The sequence below is a fragment of the Podarcis muralis genome, chromosome 16, assembly GCF_964188315.1.
Source record: "Podarcis muralis chromosome 16, rPodMur119.hap1.1, whole genome shotgun sequence".
NCBI classification, from domain to species: Eukaryota; Metazoa; Chordata; class Lepidosauria; order Squamata; family Lacertidae; genus Podarcis; species Podarcis muralis.
The window spans coordinates 9,227,142-9,245,759 of NC_135670.1; the positions used below are offsets into that span (position 1 = coordinate 9,227,142).

Consider the following 18,618-nt stretch of genomic DNA (forward strand, 5'->3'; position numbering starts at 1 on the left):
CCATAATTGAAATTTGGCACAAACTGATTCACCCTTGGAGAGGCGTTGATGGGAGGGGAGGGAGAATGAGCTGTGGCAGGACTTTCATATCTCCGGTGTTGTGGCACAGGTTTTGCTTGCTTGCTTCCTTGAAATCCTCTGGATTTAGTTTGACACCTCAGCCATGTTTCTAGTCCTGTGTGTGTTTGCGGGGGAGAAACTGCAGAGATCTGTGAAAAGCTTTTCCGGTGCCATCGTCATGTTTTGCGAGGGGAACTCCACTTTCTGTAGTTCGGTTTCCTTCTTTATTAAATGGCAAGTTGGCAGATTCTTTTTTTAATATACGTAGATTCTATCAGCAAAGTTACTTCAACATAAACCCATTTTGTACAATTCCCGTGTTTCTGTTTCAATTCGTCCTGTTCATCTCCAGTTTCCCACTCCCAAACTCTCCTTGCCCACCAAAAAAGTAATCTCAAAAACTTACGAAGGGCAACCAGATTGCTATTAGGGTGGATGAGTCCAAGTTCAGAATTTTTGTATTATTATTATAATTATTATTATATTAAATTTATTACCAACCACCACCAGAAAGCAGCCAGCCAGGTCCCAGGGGATGTTGCGCCCATTTCAAATCTGGTATTAAAAATAGTTTAAACCGATTATAGTCTCAGGAACAGGGTGGGCCCTGAAAGCACACACCTGAGATGTTGTAGGCCAGAGTCGAATCATAGAATTGTGGATTGGAAGGGACCCCAAGGGACATCTAGTCCAACAGCAGTGCAGGAATCTCAACTAAAGATGTGTGCCTTCAGCATCCCTAGAAAGCTGTGCAGTGGCGAAGCCAGGCGTACCTCCCACAACTGAGGGGCTGCCACGGAAAAGGCCCTCTCGTTTGCCACTGCCGCCACAAACATCTGAGGGAGGTGGAATTACCAAGGTGCCCCCCAAGGAGGGTCTGTGGGGAAGGACAAGGCCTCTCAGATATTTGGAGCCTGTCATCTAGGTCTTTGGGTGCTGGCATTTATTAGCACCTTGAATCGGGCCCGGAAACTGAAATTTTCCAGTCGCAGTTGAAATCGGGCCTTAAACGGGCAGTCAGTGCTGATTTCCGCATCTGTGCAAAGATGTTTTTACAACTCATCAGAGATGTCGCTGGGAAATGATGCTAAACCCATCCTAGGTTGAAGTTGGGTCTTGTTGTCCCAGGAAAGGTGGTTGGGTAGGGGCTTAATATGCACGCAGGTAGCTACAAATTCTGCTGCCCATCTCTCAGCGCTGCGGTTTGCAGGTTGGGAGCCCATTCGTAGTGCTCAGGGGACCAATCCTGTTTTTACCACTCTGAGCACCTGGAAGTGTGCAATGTAGCAAAGCTTGGGGGAAGGAAGAGGCATAACCACTTTTCTCCGCTGCTGTGCCGCCCGACCCACGCTGCAAAAGGATGTCGGTTTTTATTTTCTCAAAAGAGGCTTTGTCAGGGTGTTGGAAGCTGCCCTGTGCAGAATCGGGTCCTCGGTCCGTCAAGCCCAGTATTGTGATTGCTGACGGGGCAGCTGTGTACCTGTCTTTACCTGCAGCTAGCAACAAAATTATCCAGTTTGTCCAGTCCTCCTTTAAAGCCATCCACGACAGTGGCCACCGTTGCAGGTTTGATCCCTGTCTGGGACAGCTGCGTATTCCTGCATTGCAGAGGGTTGATCCTCTACAATTCTCGGATTCTGCGTGGAGGTTTCTGGGTACCAGGTTTGGCGACCGCAGTTTAAAAACCTCTGCCTTACCTCCATATTGAGTACCATTTCCATTTCCACCTGTTCTTTTCTCCTTGCTTATTGGGACAAGCGAATTACTGTGAGAGCAAGCTACAGCCAAGCGATGTAATTGAGATCACCGAGTCGTAGCGTTGGAAGAGGGGCTCCATGGGTCATCTAGCCCAACCCGCTTTGCGAGTGGACATTCTGTTGTGGCGACCTAGATTCAAGGTGCCATTTGGCACCAACTTATATACCCAAGTTTCTAACACTAAACCTGAGCAACTGGTATTCAGAGGCACTGCTTCCAACAGAGGAGGGGAAACACAGCCGTTGTGGCTTCCAGCCATTAGTAGCATTTGCCTCGCTGGATTTGTCTGACCCCCCCTTTAATGCCATCAAAAGTTAGTGGCTATTGATTACCTCCAGTGGGACACGGGTGGCGCTGTGGCTTAAACCACAGAGCCTAGGACTTGCCGATCAGAAGGTCGGGGGTTTGAATCCCCGCAACGGGGTGAGCTCCCGTTGCTCGGTCCCTGCTCCTGCCAACCTGGCAGTTCAAAAGCACGTCAAAGTGCAAGTAGATAAATAGGTACCACTCCAGTGGGAAGGTAAACGGTGTTTCCGTGCGCTGCTCTGGTTTGCCAGAAGCGGCTTAGTCATGCTGGCCACATGACCCGGAAGCTGTACGCCGGCTTCCTCAGCCAATAAAGCGAGATGAGCGCCGCAACCCCAGAGTCGGTCACGACTGGACCTAATGGTCAGGGGTCCCTTTACCTTTACCTTTAGTGGGAGCAAGCTCAGAGCCTTTGGATAGGCCTACTCTACTTGGGCTTGCGTAAGATGGCATGCTCCCCCTCTTCCAAATTTCTCCCTCTCTTGCCAAAGACCCAGGAACCCATTTACAATGGATTGGTGCCCCTGATGAGATCTTGGTTCCGTCACAGGTAGCAATAGGGAAACACCTGAGTCGTTCGTCGTGTGAGAAGCTGGGGCGAAACATCCGGGAAAGTTTGGACAGGGATAGGAAACTCGGCGGGTCCTGCAGTCCCCAAATATTAGCTGTGTGGGCCTGTGTGTGCTTTCGCTCAGTCATTTCCAAACTCGCGTGTTGCAAAATTGCTTCAAGAAGTGACGCCCATGCATTGAGGAGGAATACAGGAAGCTGCAATAGAGTGAGTCCATCTAGCGCAGGGTTCCCTGCACTGACTGGCAGAAGCTCTCTAGGATTTCAGGCAGGGAATCTCTCACAGCCCTACTTGGAGACGCAATTGGGGGCTGAACCTGGGACCTTCTGCCTGCAAGACTCTGCCACTGAGCTATGCCACTTCTCCCAAAGGAGGAAGAAGAGGGAGGCCTGTTGTGTCTCTGCATGAGTTCGTGGTTCCGCAAGCTCTCCCATTAGGACCAGGCGATGTATCGATATACAGTGGTACCTTGGTTGTTGGAACTTCATCCGTTCTGGGAGTCCGTTTGACTCCCAAAACCGTTAGAAAATCAAGGCACAGCTTCCGATTGGCTGCAGGAGCTTCCTGCACTCAATCGGAAGCCGCGTCGGACATTCGGCTTCTGAAAAATGTTCGCAAACCGGAACGCTCACTTCTGGGTTTGCGGTGTTCGGGAGCCGATTCATTCGGGAGCCAAGCCGTTCGACAACCAAGGTACCACTGTATCGTCCCAAACCGGTTTGAAGTCCATATTGTGATATCAGTATCATAGTTTTTGACCTCGCAATATATTGCGAATCATGACGTGTACATTTGCTTTGGAAAAACCACAATGTGGGAAAAACCATGAAGCCTAGCTCCGTCCTTATTTCAGGCATTGTGATATATCAGAATATTGCGATGTTTAGTAAAGGTAAAGGGACCCCTGACCATTAGGTCCAGTCGTGACCGACTCTGGGGTTGCGGCGCTCATCTCACTTTATCGGCCGAAGGAGCCGGTGTACAGCTTCCGGGTCATGTGGCCAGCATGACGAAGCCACTTCTGGCGAACCAGAGCAGTGCACGGAAACGCCGTTTACCTTCCCGCCGGAGCGGTACCTATTTATCTACTTGCATTTTGAGGTGCTTTCGAGCTGCTAGGTTGGCAGGAGCTGGGACTGAGCAACGGGAGTTCACCCCGTCGCGGGGATTCGAACCGTCGACCTACTGATCGGCAAGTCCTAGGCTCTGTGGTTTAGACCACAGCGCCACCCGCGTCCCATTGCGATGTTTAGCTGGTGATATATCACAAAGTTGAAAACCAGATACCACCCAGCCCTACAGAGCATTATGACCTAGCCTTAACCCTTGCCTGCCCCTTACTGTCCTCAGCCTCCCTCTTTCTCCCTGGTGCACCCAGGACCCACTGACATGGGCTCCTTCGACAGATGACCATTTTGTTTCTTTCGCCATTTAAAAACTGACCTTCTTATGGGCAAAATCCAGTGCACCTTGGCTACCGGGACTTTCGGCTTACCAGGTTTTTGGAACTTGGCAACATGTGCTGTCTCTGCGCGCTTCCATCTCCTTGGGAACAGTCTTTCCTCCGAACAGGTCAAAGTGGCTTACATAGTCCATCCCCCCCACCTTTGCATCTTCACAACAAGCTTGCAAGGTAGGTGAGCCGCAGAGATCACGGACCAAGGTCACCCAGTGCGATTTGTGGCCAAGTGGGGCAGGTGGGGATGTGTTCAACTCAAACCCTCCAGTCTTGGTCCAACCCTCTAGCCACTACACCGCACTGCCTCCTGTGGAGGGGGGAGGGAGAGAAGCTACGCTTGCATTTCGCCAGCTGGCATGTTTCGAGGTTGCGACTGGAAGGAAAATAATAATAATGGTCTCTGTCTCAGTTGGAGACCGAAACAGAAGCACCATTGGCTTCCGTTGTCTCGGAAAGTCGCACTTCAAAGCATCAGCAAATGCAGCGATGGCAATGAAAGGAACTTTTATCTGATTTTCTTTTAAAAATAGACAATCCAAATAGTCAGCGTGGGGTTTTATTTTTTTTTATTCTGAAAAAAAACACCCAGAGACTGTCTCCTAAAGACAGAACTGTCGTCCTTATTCAGGATGCTTTCAGACCTTGTTGGATCACAGCTGCCATCCATCCCCAGCCAGCAGGACCCAATAGTCAGGGAGGATTAAGTTCGGGGGAATCTAGACGGCTACAGGTCCTCCACCCCAGACTTGGGCACATGGCCCAGGCAATCAGGGATCACATGGCCCAGCCAATCAGTGTTAAAGGCATTTACAGAGCTGTAAAGCAAGGTTGGGGAAGCTAGGGGAATGTTCAAATGTCGTTGGGCCACAGCTCCCATCAACCCCAGTCAGCCTGGCTCAATGGTCAGGAGGGATGGGAGATGAAATTCAGAAAAATCTAGCGGGTCACGGCTTCCCTCTTCTCAGGCTTTGAGAGGTGGGGTCCTACAGATCCTGGAAGTGAGGAATTGGAGTCAGGAGGAGGGTTAGAGTGGGAAGGTGGAAGGAGAGAGAAACAGAAGCCTATTCTCTCTCTCTTGTTCTCCCAAATTCATGGAGGATAAAGGCTCTCGATAGGCTACTAGCTGTGCTCCGCCTCCACAGCTAGAGGCAGCAGCGTGTGGCGTGGTTAAACTGTGGAACTCCCTGAGACAGGAGGCAGCGATGGCCGCCATCTTGGATGGCTTTGAAAGAGGTTTGGACAAATTCTTGGAGGTGAACGCTACCCAGGGCTACTAGGACTACCCAGTAGGACACAGCGATGCTTCTGAGGACAGTGGTACCTCGGGTTAAGTACTTAATTCGTTCTGGAGGTCCATTCTTAACCTGAAACTGCTCTTAACCTGAGGTGACACTTTAGCTAATGGGGCCTCCCGCTGCCACCGCGCGATTTCTGTTCTCATCCTGAAGCAAAGTTCTTAACCCGAAGTAATATTTCTGGGTTAGCGGAGTCTATAACCTGAAGCGTCTGTAACCTGAAGCGTATGTAACCCGAGGTACCACTGTACTGACCTGGAAACCACAAGAGGAGAGGGCCGCTCCTGTGCTCAGGTCATAGCTGTCAACGTTTCCCTTTTTTTAAGGGACATTCCCTTATTCCGAATAGGATTCCTCGCAAGAAAAGGGAAAAGTTGACAGCTATGGCTCAGGTCCTGCTTGCTGGCTCCCCACTGGTTGGCCACTTGAGGAAACAGGAGGCTGGACAAGATAGGCCATTGGCGTTCTTGAGACGCTGAGGACTAGCCTCATGCGCTGTGGCCTTGCAACACAGAAACTTGCTTTCTTCTACTTTCAGCGCCTGATCTGTTTCGGACCTGATTCACCACCCAGTAGCCAAACTAAACACGCTCTCTCTTTCTCTCTTTCTTGGCCCTGTCCAAGTCTAAGCCAGCGCTCCTTTTCCTGCAAGCTGCAACAACTGCGCTGCTGGACATTTTTTTTAAATATGTTCCTGAAGCGTATGACTATTTCAGTCTCCCCCCCCCCCCCTTTCTTAAAGAGACCACGTTGTTTAGGGGCTTGGAATCCTCCCACCCATCTGAGCCACTCCCTTCCCCTGGGAACTCGCTAGCAGCAAAGTCACATCAGGGCGGCTGTGTGGTTTTGCGTTGTGTTTTGTGTGTGTGTGTGTGTGTTTTATGGTAGGAAAGCCTTGCTCTCTCCTGCTTGCTCCCAGCTCTCTGGCAGGCGGGTTCCTTTCCTTGCCAGGGTCCTCCTGACCCAGGGGAGAGGCTCTGCGTGTACCGGGGGCCGTTCCCAGGACCTGTTTGGGCACGTCCCCTTCCCACCCATCGCCTGCCTGGCACCGCTCAGGAGCTGGCGCAAAGGCCGCCGCCCCCCCTCCTTCCGTCCTTCGGGGCCGGCTTGCAACAGAGGGATTAATGGGCGTTGGGCAGGGAAAAGTACAGCTGGTTCCTGAGGCTGCCTGCCAGTGCCCAGGTGTTGCCACCCTTGGCTTCCCTGCCCTGCAGTCCGCTTCCTTGACTTAGGCAGATGAGAGTATCCCGACGCCCATGGCGGGAGCCCAGCGCCACACCCGAGTTGGGAATTTCTGATAAGAGGAGCCTGGTTATCCGCATCAGGCCAGTGACCCAACTCACCGGTCCTTCTGTTCTCTAGATGCCCCACTGGGAAATGGTTGAGATAGCCTGACAACCATGCCTCTTTCCATTTTATTTTTAATTTTTCCTGTGCTCAAGCAGGGCTGGATTAACCATTAAGCAAAATAGACTTGATGGTTGTGGACCCTCCTTCCTTGGAGGTTATCTTTTAAGCAGAGGTTGGGTGGCCCTCTGTCGTGGATGCTTTAGAGCTGAAGATTCCTGCATTGCAGTGGGGTTGGGATGGATGACCCTCGGGGTCCCTTCCAAGTCTCCAGTTCTGTGATTCTAAGCCTGTGCTTCTAAGCATCAAGGGGAGGCACCACAAAATTTTTCCACTTTAACCAAATTAATGGTCACAAACTGCTCACCTGAGCGTTCGTTTTCTCAGTTGAAATCATGGGAAAAAATCGCAACAGAACAACTTTGCGGCAAAGTGGGCTTGGGTGCCTTATCTCTCCTAAGTATTGAAGCAGGCGAGCTACGCAAGGATCTGATCCAAGACTTTTCAATTAGAAAAAGGAGGAAGGTTTTCCAAGTGTAAATAAAGTTGGAAGTACAGTGGTACCTCACGTTAAGTACTTAATTTGTTCTGGAGGTCCGTTCTTAACCTGAAACTGTTCTTAACCAGAAGCACCACTTTAGCTAATGGGGCCTCCTGCTGCCGGCGCGCCGCCGGAGCATGATTTCTGTTCTTATCCTGGAGCAAAGTTCTTAACCTGAAGCACTATTTCTGGGTTAGCGGAGTCTGTGACCTGAAGCGTATGCAACCTGAGGTACCACTGTATTCAAAACAAGCATTATTTTCCATCTTACTGTAGGTTTTGTTAAGTTTCGTTTCAAAAAATTACATTTTGTTCTACGGTTTATTATTGTTTATAGTTTGAATTGGATATATATGGGGGGCACCAAAATATTTTAAGTGCTTAGGGGCTTCGATAGGTCTTAATTTGGCTGGAGTCCCCTCCTTCCCCCTCCCTGCTTTTGGGATGGGGTGGGGTTCAAGCCAGGAGAGAGCTACCTATGCTATCCTCCTCCAAGTGTGCTAGATGGGCTGGATCCAGAAGGCTCTTTTTACATTGCCGGACTCCAACTCCCATTAGCTCGCACCAGGCAGCACCAATGACCAGGGATGATGGGAGTTGTAGTCCAGCAACATCTAAGGCCCGCAGGTCCTGCATCTCTGCTTCTTAAGCTCCCTGCCTTGATGCCGCTCAGACTCTTGGTTCATCAGTCCCAGTGCTGGTTCCCCTGTTTGGCGGCAACTCTCTCTGGCAGAAAAGGGTTGTTCCCATCTCGTTCCCTCTGCTTGCGGGTTTCCCAGAGGGGCATCTGGTTGACCAGTGTGCCATCCTGGGCCGCATGGGGCTTTGGCCTGACTCAGCTGGGCAGAGTCTGTGGCAGCTGGGTGCACCAGGGAGGAAGAGGGTGATGCAGAACAGCAACTCATGCAGAGCAGCAGCAGGCAGCCTCCTGTAAGAGGCAGGCCCAGGTTCTGGCATTGAGGCATGGCAGGATCAGATGGGAGAAGGTGGAACAGCAAACTCATGCAGAGACACAACAGGGCCCCCTCCTCTTCCTGTAGATCAGTGGTAGATCTTTTCAAGGCAGAAGGTTCAAGCCGCAGTTGCGTCTCCCGGTAGGGCTGTGAGACACTCTCTAACTGAAATCATAGAGAGCTGCTGCCAGTCAGTGTAGGGAATCCTGCGCTAGGTTGACACCATAGATGGCAGCTTCCTGCATTCCTCCTCAATGCATAGGCGTTGCTTCTGGAGGCAATTTTGCAACACACAGGTTTGGAAATGAGTAATAGACACATACAGCTAATAACTCGCACAGCTAATATTTGGGGATTGCAGGAGCTACCGAGTTGCCTTTCGCTAGCCAGCCTTTCCCCGGGCGCTTCACCACGGCTTCTCGCAACACAGGTGTTTCTAAGACGCTACCTGAGAGGTCACTGGGATCCCTTGGGGGCAGTGATCAAAGGTGTTCTTAGGTCCTTGGTTTGGGAGGGAGACATTTGGAAGAGGGGCAGTGTGCCATCTGACACAAAGCTTTCCATTTGGCTGCAGAAGGTCCCGGGGTGAGTTCCAGGTTTTGAACATTCAGGAGCCAAAACATCTGAGAACTAGGCTGCTCAACTTCCAAGGTACAATGGTTGCTCGGGTTAAGAACTTAATTCGTTCTGGAGGTCCATTCTTAACCTGAAACTGTTCTTAACCTGAAGCACCACTTTAGCTAATGGGGCCTCCTGCTGCTGCCGCGCCGCCGGAGCCCAATTTCTGTTCTTATCCTGAAGCAAAGTTCTTAACCTGAGGTACTATTTCTGGGTTAGCAGAGTCTGTAACCTGAAGCGTATGTAACCCGAGGTACAACTGTACTGGAGACCCACTGCAAGTCAGGGTAGCCCACAGACGGGGAAGCTGTGCCCAGACTCCCAGCTCCTCCAACCCCAGCCAGCAGGGCTATGAATTGGGACTGAGTGGGGAGTCCAGAGGGCTGCAAGGCCCCCCAGGTGTGGGCTAGACTAGAGCATGGGTCAGCAACCTTTTTCAGCTGTGGGCCAGTCCACCGTCCCTCAGACCATGTGGGGGGGGCCGGACTATATTTTGAAGGGGAAAAAATGAGCGAATTCCTATGCCCCACAAATAACCCAGAGATGCATTTTAAATAAAAGCACACATTCTACTCATGTAAAAACATGCTGATTCCCAGACCGTCTGCAGGCTGGATTGAGAAGGCGATTGGGCCGCATCTGGCCCACGGGCCTTAGGTTGCCTACCCCTGGGCTAGAGTGTCAGACTCGAAGCACAGAAGGTAAAGGTAAAGGGACCCCTGACCATTAGGTCCATTCGTGACCGACTCTGGGGTTGCGGTGCTCATCTCGCTTTATTGGCCGAGGGAGCCAGCATTTGTCCGCAGACAGCTTCCGGGTCATGTGGCCAGCAGGACTAAGCCGCTTCTGGCGAACCAGAGCAGCGCACAGAAATGCCGTTTACCTTCCCGCTGGAGCGGTACCTATTTATCGACTTGCACTTTGACGTGCGTTCGAACTGCTAGGTTGGCAGGAGCAGGGAGCGAGCAACGGGAGCTCACCCCGTTGCGGGGATTAGAACCGCCGACCTTCTGATCGGCAAACCCTAGGCTCTGTGGTTTAGACCACAGCGCCACCCGCGTCCCTAGCGAAGCACAGAAACTTGGCTGCAAATCCATAAAAGGTATTGGTGTTGAGTGACCTTGGGCTGAACAGTATCTCTCAGGCTCGCCTACCTTGCAGGGCTGTTTGGAGGGAAGGCTATAGGCATTCCCCAGGCTGCTTTGGATGAAACTTAAGACAGGAACGTAATGCAAGCGTCTAACCGTCCTGATCGACTTAAGGAATGTTCTTCTTTGGCAAGATAGCATCCTGATTTTCTTTTTTTAATGCCTTTGCCATGAATACTACAATCCTTTAGCTTTCAGCCCCCATCCCTTGAGCCAGAAGCGAAGTCTCTTGAGTTTCTTAAGCCGGTCAGGTTCTTGAGCATGTCTAAGCAGCCAAGCCAACCCCACCTGCAAAGGCGCTTTAAAATCCCAAATTTGTACTATGGCTGCGTCTTAATTCCCTAACGTCCAGCACTTGGAGCTGCCTGCCCGAGCTGGGAACGTTTGGCAAACACGTCTCTTCCGTAATAAGTTGAACCCCATCGCTTCTGTTAGGTGGTGTTTTGTTTTAAGTTAAAAAGGAGACTCTTGCTTTTTGGCCATCTTATTTTGCGTCCCATCGTACGAGAAGTTGGCGCAGATCTTTGGATCACGTCATGTCGACGACGTCTGTGACGTGCCGATTAGCTAGGATGTCTGAGGTCACACCCCCAACATACATCGAAAACACACCTGTACCACTTTGGCAATCATGGCTTCCAACCCACCAAAGAATCCTGGGATCTGTAGTTTCCCCCACCGCAGAGCTACGATTCCCAGAATCCTTAACAAACCACAGTTCCCAGAATCCTTTGCAGGAAGCCATGCACTTTAAATGCAGCGGTGTGACCTGACTCCCACTGGTAGGAAAAGGCCCTACTTTTCAATCCTCAGCATCTCAAGGAGGCCTGGGAATCTCCTATCTGATACCCTGGAAAGTCCGTGTGGACAACTGTAGAATCGCAGAGTTGGAAGGGACCCCGAGGGTCATCTAGCCCAACCCCCTGCAATGCAGGAATGCACTTGTCTTAGCAATGGCAACAAGAAACACTGTTCTCTCCCCCTCTCTATTATATTGCTGAAATAAATCAAATATGGGTGGATTGGGCAGGGAAACCAGGATTTTTGTGTGTGGAGTTCCACATCCAGACAAGGGCAGAATTATTTCAGTTCTAAGAATATAGGCTTGGCTTCAGTTAGTGGATTTGAAACAAAAAACTAGGTAGATCCCTCAAGTCTGAAGTTGTGTGGATGTACAACAAGTATACAACGGGCAGCAGGGTGTATGCCTTACAAACAACCCAGGGTGTGAGAACCAGGGATTTTATGACCGCACAAGGCTTTGTTGTCTCAGGACTCTCAGATCCCTTTGTGCTGCTTTAGGATTGGAATTGTTTTTCAAGTTGTTCAATAGTTTGGCTGTGTGTGTGCCCTCCGTTACGACATAAAGACGAATAATTATAAGATGCTTTGGAGAGTTCAAAGCTCTCCCTGAACTTATCTGGCCAATCTTGGCTGCAGCCCTGTAAGGTAGGCTGGCGTGGCTGTCCCCTTTATGGGGCGGCGGAGACTGAGAACAGGGCAGCATTGCCCCCGAGCCAAGTCATGCGTTGGCTGGTGTGAGATTCAAATCTTGAGACTATCCGACTCGCACCCGAGGTTCCCGAGACTTGAGATCGCTTCCACGCTCGGCGCTTTGCTTCTGCCTTAATTAACTTTCCCATACTTGCAAAGCAGAATGCTAAATGTGAACATTCGACAACAAAAGCTTTGGTTTTTCTAAGCTTCTTCCTTGCGTTAAAATTTGGCTCAGGTGTGTGTGCTCGCCATCGCCTCTTGAGGACTAGCGGCCTAAGGCGCCGGCTGGGCAGGAGCCGGATTTGCTAAATACTGTATTTTTTGCTCTATAAGACTCACTTTTTCCCTCCTAAAAAGTAAGGGGAAATGTGTGTGCGTCTTATGGAGCGAATGCAGGCTGCGCAGCTATCACAGAAGCCAGAACAGCGAGAGGGATGCTGCTTTCACTGCGCAGTGATCCCTCTTGCTGTTCTGGCTTCTGAGATTCAGAATTTTTTCCCCCTTGTTTTCCTCCTCCAAAAACTAGGTGCGTCTTGTGGTCTGGTGCATCTTATAGAGCGAAAAATACGATATCCAATGCAACTCCAGTAAATCCCAGGTTCTGGTAGGCAACTGGAACAAAAAACCGAAAACCCAACGCAATTCCAAGCTGGACTGAAAAATGTGCAAATTTTTAAACTCTTCACCCCGCCCCTTGTCCCATTTGGCTCCGCCTCTGACTTGATCCTCCATAACCTACCAAATCCCTCTAGGCTCCGCCCCCACCACGCCTGGGATTCCGTCCTAGCTGAAAATTCTCCTAGGCCCCGCCTTCACCCCACCAAGCCCCGCCTCCCCACCCAAGCTGTTACTTCTGCGGTCTGCTGGTTCTGGGGCTGATGCCCAGGACGGCCGTCACAAATGCAAGGGGAACCGCAGGGCTTAGTGTCTCTTTCGGGGGAATTCTAGCTGATTCAGCTTTTCTCTAACCCCTGTGTGGCAAACGACACTTTCCAAATTCCCCCTTTGCTGCATTCATCCTCCACCCCCCCCCTTTTGCTTCTGGTCACCCTCCATATTCAGGGCTTCCCGTAAATGCGCAAAGCTCCAGCGCCCATAGATGTGCACTTTTGGCCCTGGCCTCCCGGCCCTTATCTCTCAGCATCTCCCCCGAGAGCGGCGGCGGAGGTGGAAAAACCCCTCCTCCAGTCACCGCCGGGGTAGCTCAGCCCTGCTGCAACATCCGCCACCCACTTTTTTAATTCTTCTTAAAACGGAGGCGAACAACTGCCTGGAAGCTACATTCTCCCCCCCCCCACTCTCTGCACCCCGGCCTTCCCTCAATCCTGACACCCTCCAGGCATTGAGGGACTACGACTCCCATCATCCCTGAGCGTAGGCTGTATGTGTGGGGAGGTCGGTGGGAGCCAGGAGCCCCCGTCAGTGAAGACCACCAACCTAGATGGCCTTGAAAGAGGAGTGGGGGCCTCTATAACTTTGCAGCCCAGACCGTGGCTGGCTCCCAGTGATAGAAACTCAAGTACAGTGGTACCTCGGGTTACAGATGCTTCAGGTTACAGACGCTTCAACTTATAGACTCCGCTAACCCAGAAATAGTACCTCAGGTTCAGAACTTTGCTTCAGGATGAGAACAGAAATCGTGCTCCAATAGCGCGGCGGCAGCAGGAGGCCCCATTAGCTAAAGTGGTGCTTCAGGTTAAGTACAGTTTCAGGTTAAGAACGGACCTCCGGAACGAATTAAACTCTTAACCCAAGGTACCACTGTATATAAGCTAATTGCAAAATGGCACCTTGAATCTAGGTTGCGGTAGCCGCAACAGAATGTCGATTTGCCACTGGGGGGGTTGGACTAGATGAGCGCCGGGGTCCCTTCCAACGCTACGATTCCATGATCTCAACTACATTGCTTGCCCTTACAACAATTCACCTGCCCCAAGGAGACGCACACACAGGCGAAATGGAAATGGTATTAACTATGGAGCAAGGCGTTAGGGATGCGGGTGGTGCTGTGGGTAAAAGCCTCAGCGCCTAGGGCTTGCCGATCGAGAGGTCGGCGGTTCGAATCCCTGCGGCGGGGTGCGCTCCTGTTGCTCGGTCCCAGCGCCTGCCAACCTAGCAGTTCGAAAGCACCCCCGGGTGCAAGTAGATAAATACCTTCCTCTGGCGGGAAGGTAAACGGCGTTTCCGTGCGCTGCGCTGGCTCGCCAGATGCAGCTTTGTCACGCTGGCCACGTGACCCGGAAGTGTCTCTGGACAGCGCTGGCCCCCGGCCTCTTAAGTGAGATGGGCGCACAACCCTAAAGTCTGTCAAGACTGGCCCGTACGGGCAGGGGTACCTTTACCTTTACCTATGGAGCAAGGCAGAGGTTTTTTAAGGCAGAGGTGGGGAAAATGCAGAGAATCCTTCACAGAACAGTGCCCTAAAATACGTAACTGGACTCGTTTCGATTAATGTCTGCAGGAGACTTGGATATTTAAGTTATAATTAGAAAAATCTTAATAATTATTCTTAAAGGAAACGGTTTATAAGAAGTAAATGAGGAGTCCAGATACAGGATAAAGGAAGTCTTTTATTTGGTTGGTTGTATTGTTGTATGTTATGCTCATTGTATGTTATGTTCATGTTTAATGAGGGTGGATTTGTGTATTGGGGGTGGGGGGTTTATGTTGTGTTGTAAATAAAATTCCAATAAAAATTTAAACATTAAAAAATAAAATAAACTGTGGTAGACAACCTGGCACACAGAAATTTGCATGTGGTCGCAATTGGACCTGTGGCAGTAGCAAAACGCGCCTGGCTAATTTCTAACACCGCTGGCTACGGGTTCGGCTCCATTGTCTGCCCCAGGGGGTTATTTATCGAGCCTCTAAGGGGCTGTTTTGTGTGGATCAACTGGCCAGCTTGACTTTGAAGTTGGGAACCTTTGGTTCCTTTCATGGCCAGTCTGAAGAAGTAGCCAAACCCGACGGATAAGTTCTGAGTATTTGGCGGGGCATGGCGACACTGAACCCCGCAGAGGAGGCATTGACCTTGCCCGCTCGGCCATGCTCCGAGGGGCCCGAAAAGGCCCCTGTAATTTGTTCCCCATCAGATGTTGGAGGGTATCTTTTCTGAAGCCTGGGCTCCGAAATCTCCCTCCTGGGTGACGGAGGAGACAGCTTTCGAGTGGTTGAGAGGCCGTGGGTGTGATGAGCCGCGAGGCACGCAATTCTCACAGACCCCCCCCCCCCTTTGGCCTGCCGCAGCAAAAAAATCTTTTGCTGAAAACAGGAAAAGGTGTCAAACCCCAGAGCTCCCACGTCAAAGGTGCAGCGTGGGGGGGACGGTGGGGGGAACGGTTGCTCCGTAAAGATCTGGTATGGGTGTCGCTAGATTTGTTGCCGAATCTTCCCCTTGTAGACAGTCCTTCGGCCGACAACGACAGCTTGATCGCACCCAGGGCATTCGCGATGGGGAAACTGCCATCTAGCTAAGCCTTCGAGCCCCACGTTGGACAAAAAAATCCCTGCATTTTAGAAGTTTGGACTAAATGACCCTGCTCTGTGATTCAATGATTGTCCACACGGACTTGCAGCAACTGTCCAGGGCAGGCATAGGCAAACTTGGCCCTCCAGATGTTTTGGGACTACAGCTCCCATCATCCCTACCTAACAGGACCAGTGGTCAGGGATGATGGGAATTGTAGTCCCAAAACATCTGGAGGGCCGAGTTTGCCTATGCCTGGTCCAGGGTATCAGATATGAGATTCCTAGGCCTCCTTGAAGAGCTGAGGAATGAATGTCGGGCCTTCTTCTACCACTGAGTCATGGCCTTTCCCCTAGAAATAAGCTAAGGTTCTGGTCCTCATGATTCTAGAAAATAGATTTGAATAGGAACCCAGGAATCTGCCTTACACTGAGTCGTCTAGACCGCAGCCCCATCTAGCTCAGGACTGTCGACACGGGCTGGCAGGGGCTCTCCGGGATTTCAGGTAGGGGACGTTCCCAGCCCCACCTGGAAATGCAGGGGATTGAACCCGGGACCTTCTGCATGCAAAGCAGGTGCTCTCCCACTGAGCTGGGGCGCTTCCCAACCCCCCCAGGGCTGCTCACAATACACCTCCATCCTGCATTACAAAAGGGTGCAGTCGCAAGCTCACAGGTGAGACCGGGCTCAGGGCAAGATTGCTTCATCGCCCCAGCCTGAGCCAAATGGCTGCTGTATCAGATCTTGGTGTGTAAACTCTCTGCCATAGGTGGGGAAATGATTCGAGCACAGCAGGTAGCTGGAGTTTATTGTTTGGAGTGGGGTAAGGCGGCACGACGCACCGCCGTTTAGATTAGTTCATGATCAGCTCCCTTTTTGGGATGGATGTGTAAGGCTAGAATGCCAGCAAGCATGCGCAGAGTGCCTTTCTCTTGGCACCGATGCCTTGCTGGCTTTGCAGGTTTGGGGCCCAAGGACTTCTCATTTAAAACAAGGCAAACAGATATCAGAATGTGTGGTGGTAAGAATTCTCATTTTGGATAACAAGAGCCTGATTTGAATGCCTGCTCACCCAAGGAATAAGTGGCCTTGTTCAGACTCAGTTTTCCCCACCTGTGAAATGGAATCAGCAGTGCTCTGAGTGGCTGTGATGACTAACCTGGACCATCATTTTAAGATTGTTTCTGAGACAAGCTTTATTCCTCTGGTTTTTACACCTTTTAGATACTGACTTGTTCCTTCATCTTTGAAAGCCTAGTTCTCGATTCCTCATGTTCCACAGCCTTCCAATCTGGACTACTACTACTACTACTACTACTATTAGCAATGAATCCAGAACAACTTGGGCAAAAACATCTGAACACAACATCTCCACATTCTCTAGTTTCCATATCAATTTTGTCTCTGCCAGCGAGCTGCAAAAGGGCATGTTATTTTAGAAATAAATACACTGCAGTTCTGATTTATCTTTAAATCTTGCATCAAATGCACAGTTAAACCGGAATAAATTACCCCAAACCTCTGTCAACCAGGCTATTTGGGAACTGAGCTGGATATTCCTGCGTTTGGGCAATTTTTATTTACATTATTTGGGTTGTTAAATGTGTACCCTGCCCTAACCTTTCAAGGGGCCCTAAGCACATTATTCTACACCCTGCCCTTTCTGTTATCTCACCAACCCTGTAAGGTAGACTATGCTGAGAAGAGGGCATTGACTGGCCAAAGGCCAACCAGTTAGCCTAGTGGCCGTGTGGGGATTCGAACTCGGATCTTCTAGCTCTCTAACCACTATACAACACTGCCTCTTAAGGCACAAATGCATTTCCTGAGCAGTATTTCCTAAACCTCGCATCCTCTAGGTGCAGATGTGCTACAACTCCCACCATCCCTGACCACTGACATTGATGGGAGATATTGTCCAGAACATCTGGATGAAGATTTTGGGGTGCCAAATTCCCCGAACAGAAATCTTAATTGAAAGTGAAGTTTACTTTATCAGCAGTCAACATTTTATAACAACTGAATGCACATAAATGCAACTGAAAATCAGAATTAAAATACTAGACACTCAGGCAATATTTTCAGTCAATCCTAAGAAGTCTATTAAGGATAGCTGTGCCCAAAAACTTTGCCTCCTGATCAGTGGTTGACTTATAGGAACGCTGCAGCTCGGAGGAGGGACCAGGGAAGGGACTGTATTATGGGATATATTAAACCTTTCCTCACCTCTTCATCCCGTGTGGGACGCGGGTGGCGCTGTGGGTAAAAGCCTCAGCGCCTAGGGCTTGCCGATCGAAAGGTCGGCGGTTCGAATCCCCGCGGCGGGGTGCGCTCCCGTTGTTCGGTCCCAGCGCCTGCCAACCTAGCAGTTCGAAAGCACCCCTGGGTGCAAGTAGATAAATAGGGACCGCTTACTAGCGGGAAGGTAAACGGCGTTTCCGTGTGCTGCGCTGGCTCGCCAGAGCAGCGATGTCACGCTGGCCACGTGACCCGGAAGTGTCTCTGGACAGCGCTGGCCCCTGGCCTCTTGAGTGAGATGGGCGCACAACCCTAGAGTCTGTCAAGACTGGCCCGTACGGGCAGGGGTACCTTTACCTTTACACCTCTTCATAAAAACTATAATAGAGAAGGACATGCAAAACAGACTCCGCCTCCGCATTGTTACAGAAGCTGCATCTGTTGTCCACTGAGGCCACAGTCACACCATAAGTTAAAAGCACTATGACGCCGCTTTAAACAGTCATGGCTTCCCCCAAAGAATCCTGGGAGCTGTAGTTTGTTACGGGTGCTGTTCGGTCCCCATTCTCCTCCCAGAACTACAGTTCCCAGAGTGCTTTAAGAATCAATCCCACCTCCCAGGAGCTCTGGCATTCGCTGAAACACATAAAATTCTAGTCCTCATGATAATCTATGGCAGGGGTAGGCAACCTAAGGCCCGGGGGCCGGATGCGGCCCAATCCGGCCCACAGACGGTCCTGGAATCAGTGTGTTTTTACATGAGTAGAATGTGTGCTTTTATTTAAAATGCATCTCTGGGTTATTGGTGGGGCATAGGAATTCGTTCAGTTTCCCCCCCAAAAAATTATAGTCCGGCCCCCCACATGCTCTGAGGAACTGGCCCACGGCTGAAAAAGGTTGCTGAGCTCTGATCTATGGGAACAGCTCTTCTGGGGGACGATGGGGATTGGATTGGAGATGTGCTGCTCACTGAACCACATTATGGGAACAGTGTGAAGGGGGACATGGGGGCAAAATATAATACAGTGGTACCTCGGGTTACAGACGCTTCAGGTTACAGACGCTTCAGGTTACAGACTCCGCTAACCCAGAAATATTACCTCGGGTTAAGAACTTTGCTTCAGGATAAGAACAGAAATTGGGCTCCGGCGGCGCGGCAGCAGCAGGAGGCCCCATTAGCTAAAGTGGTGCTTCAGGTTAAGAACAGTTTCAGGTTAAGAACGGACCTCCAGAACGAATTAAGTACTTAACCCGAGGTACCACTGTAATGGGAGAATCAGGGTGTTGCACAATTGTCCTCATGTTTTTTTCTCCGTGAAATATTAAGCAAATGGTGAGTTTGGGTCATAGATGATGCAGTT

At 50.6% G+C, this 18,618-nt stretch overlaps 1 protein-coding gene and 1 long non-coding RNA gene across 4 annotated transcripts in view; one reads left to right on the plus strand and one right to left on the minus strand.

Moving 5' to 3' along the window:
- LOC144325793 (uncharacterized) overlaps positions 1–18,618 on the minus strand; it is a 273,530-nt gene that overhangs the window by 181,692 nt on the left and 73,220 nt on the right. The window lies entirely within an intron of this gene.
- Positions 1–18,618, plus strand: part of ZBTB7B (zinc finger and BTB domain containing 7B) — a 57,780-nt gene that overhangs the window by 26,581 nt on the left and 12,581 nt on the right. The gene's annotated exons all lie outside the window — the stretch shown is intronic.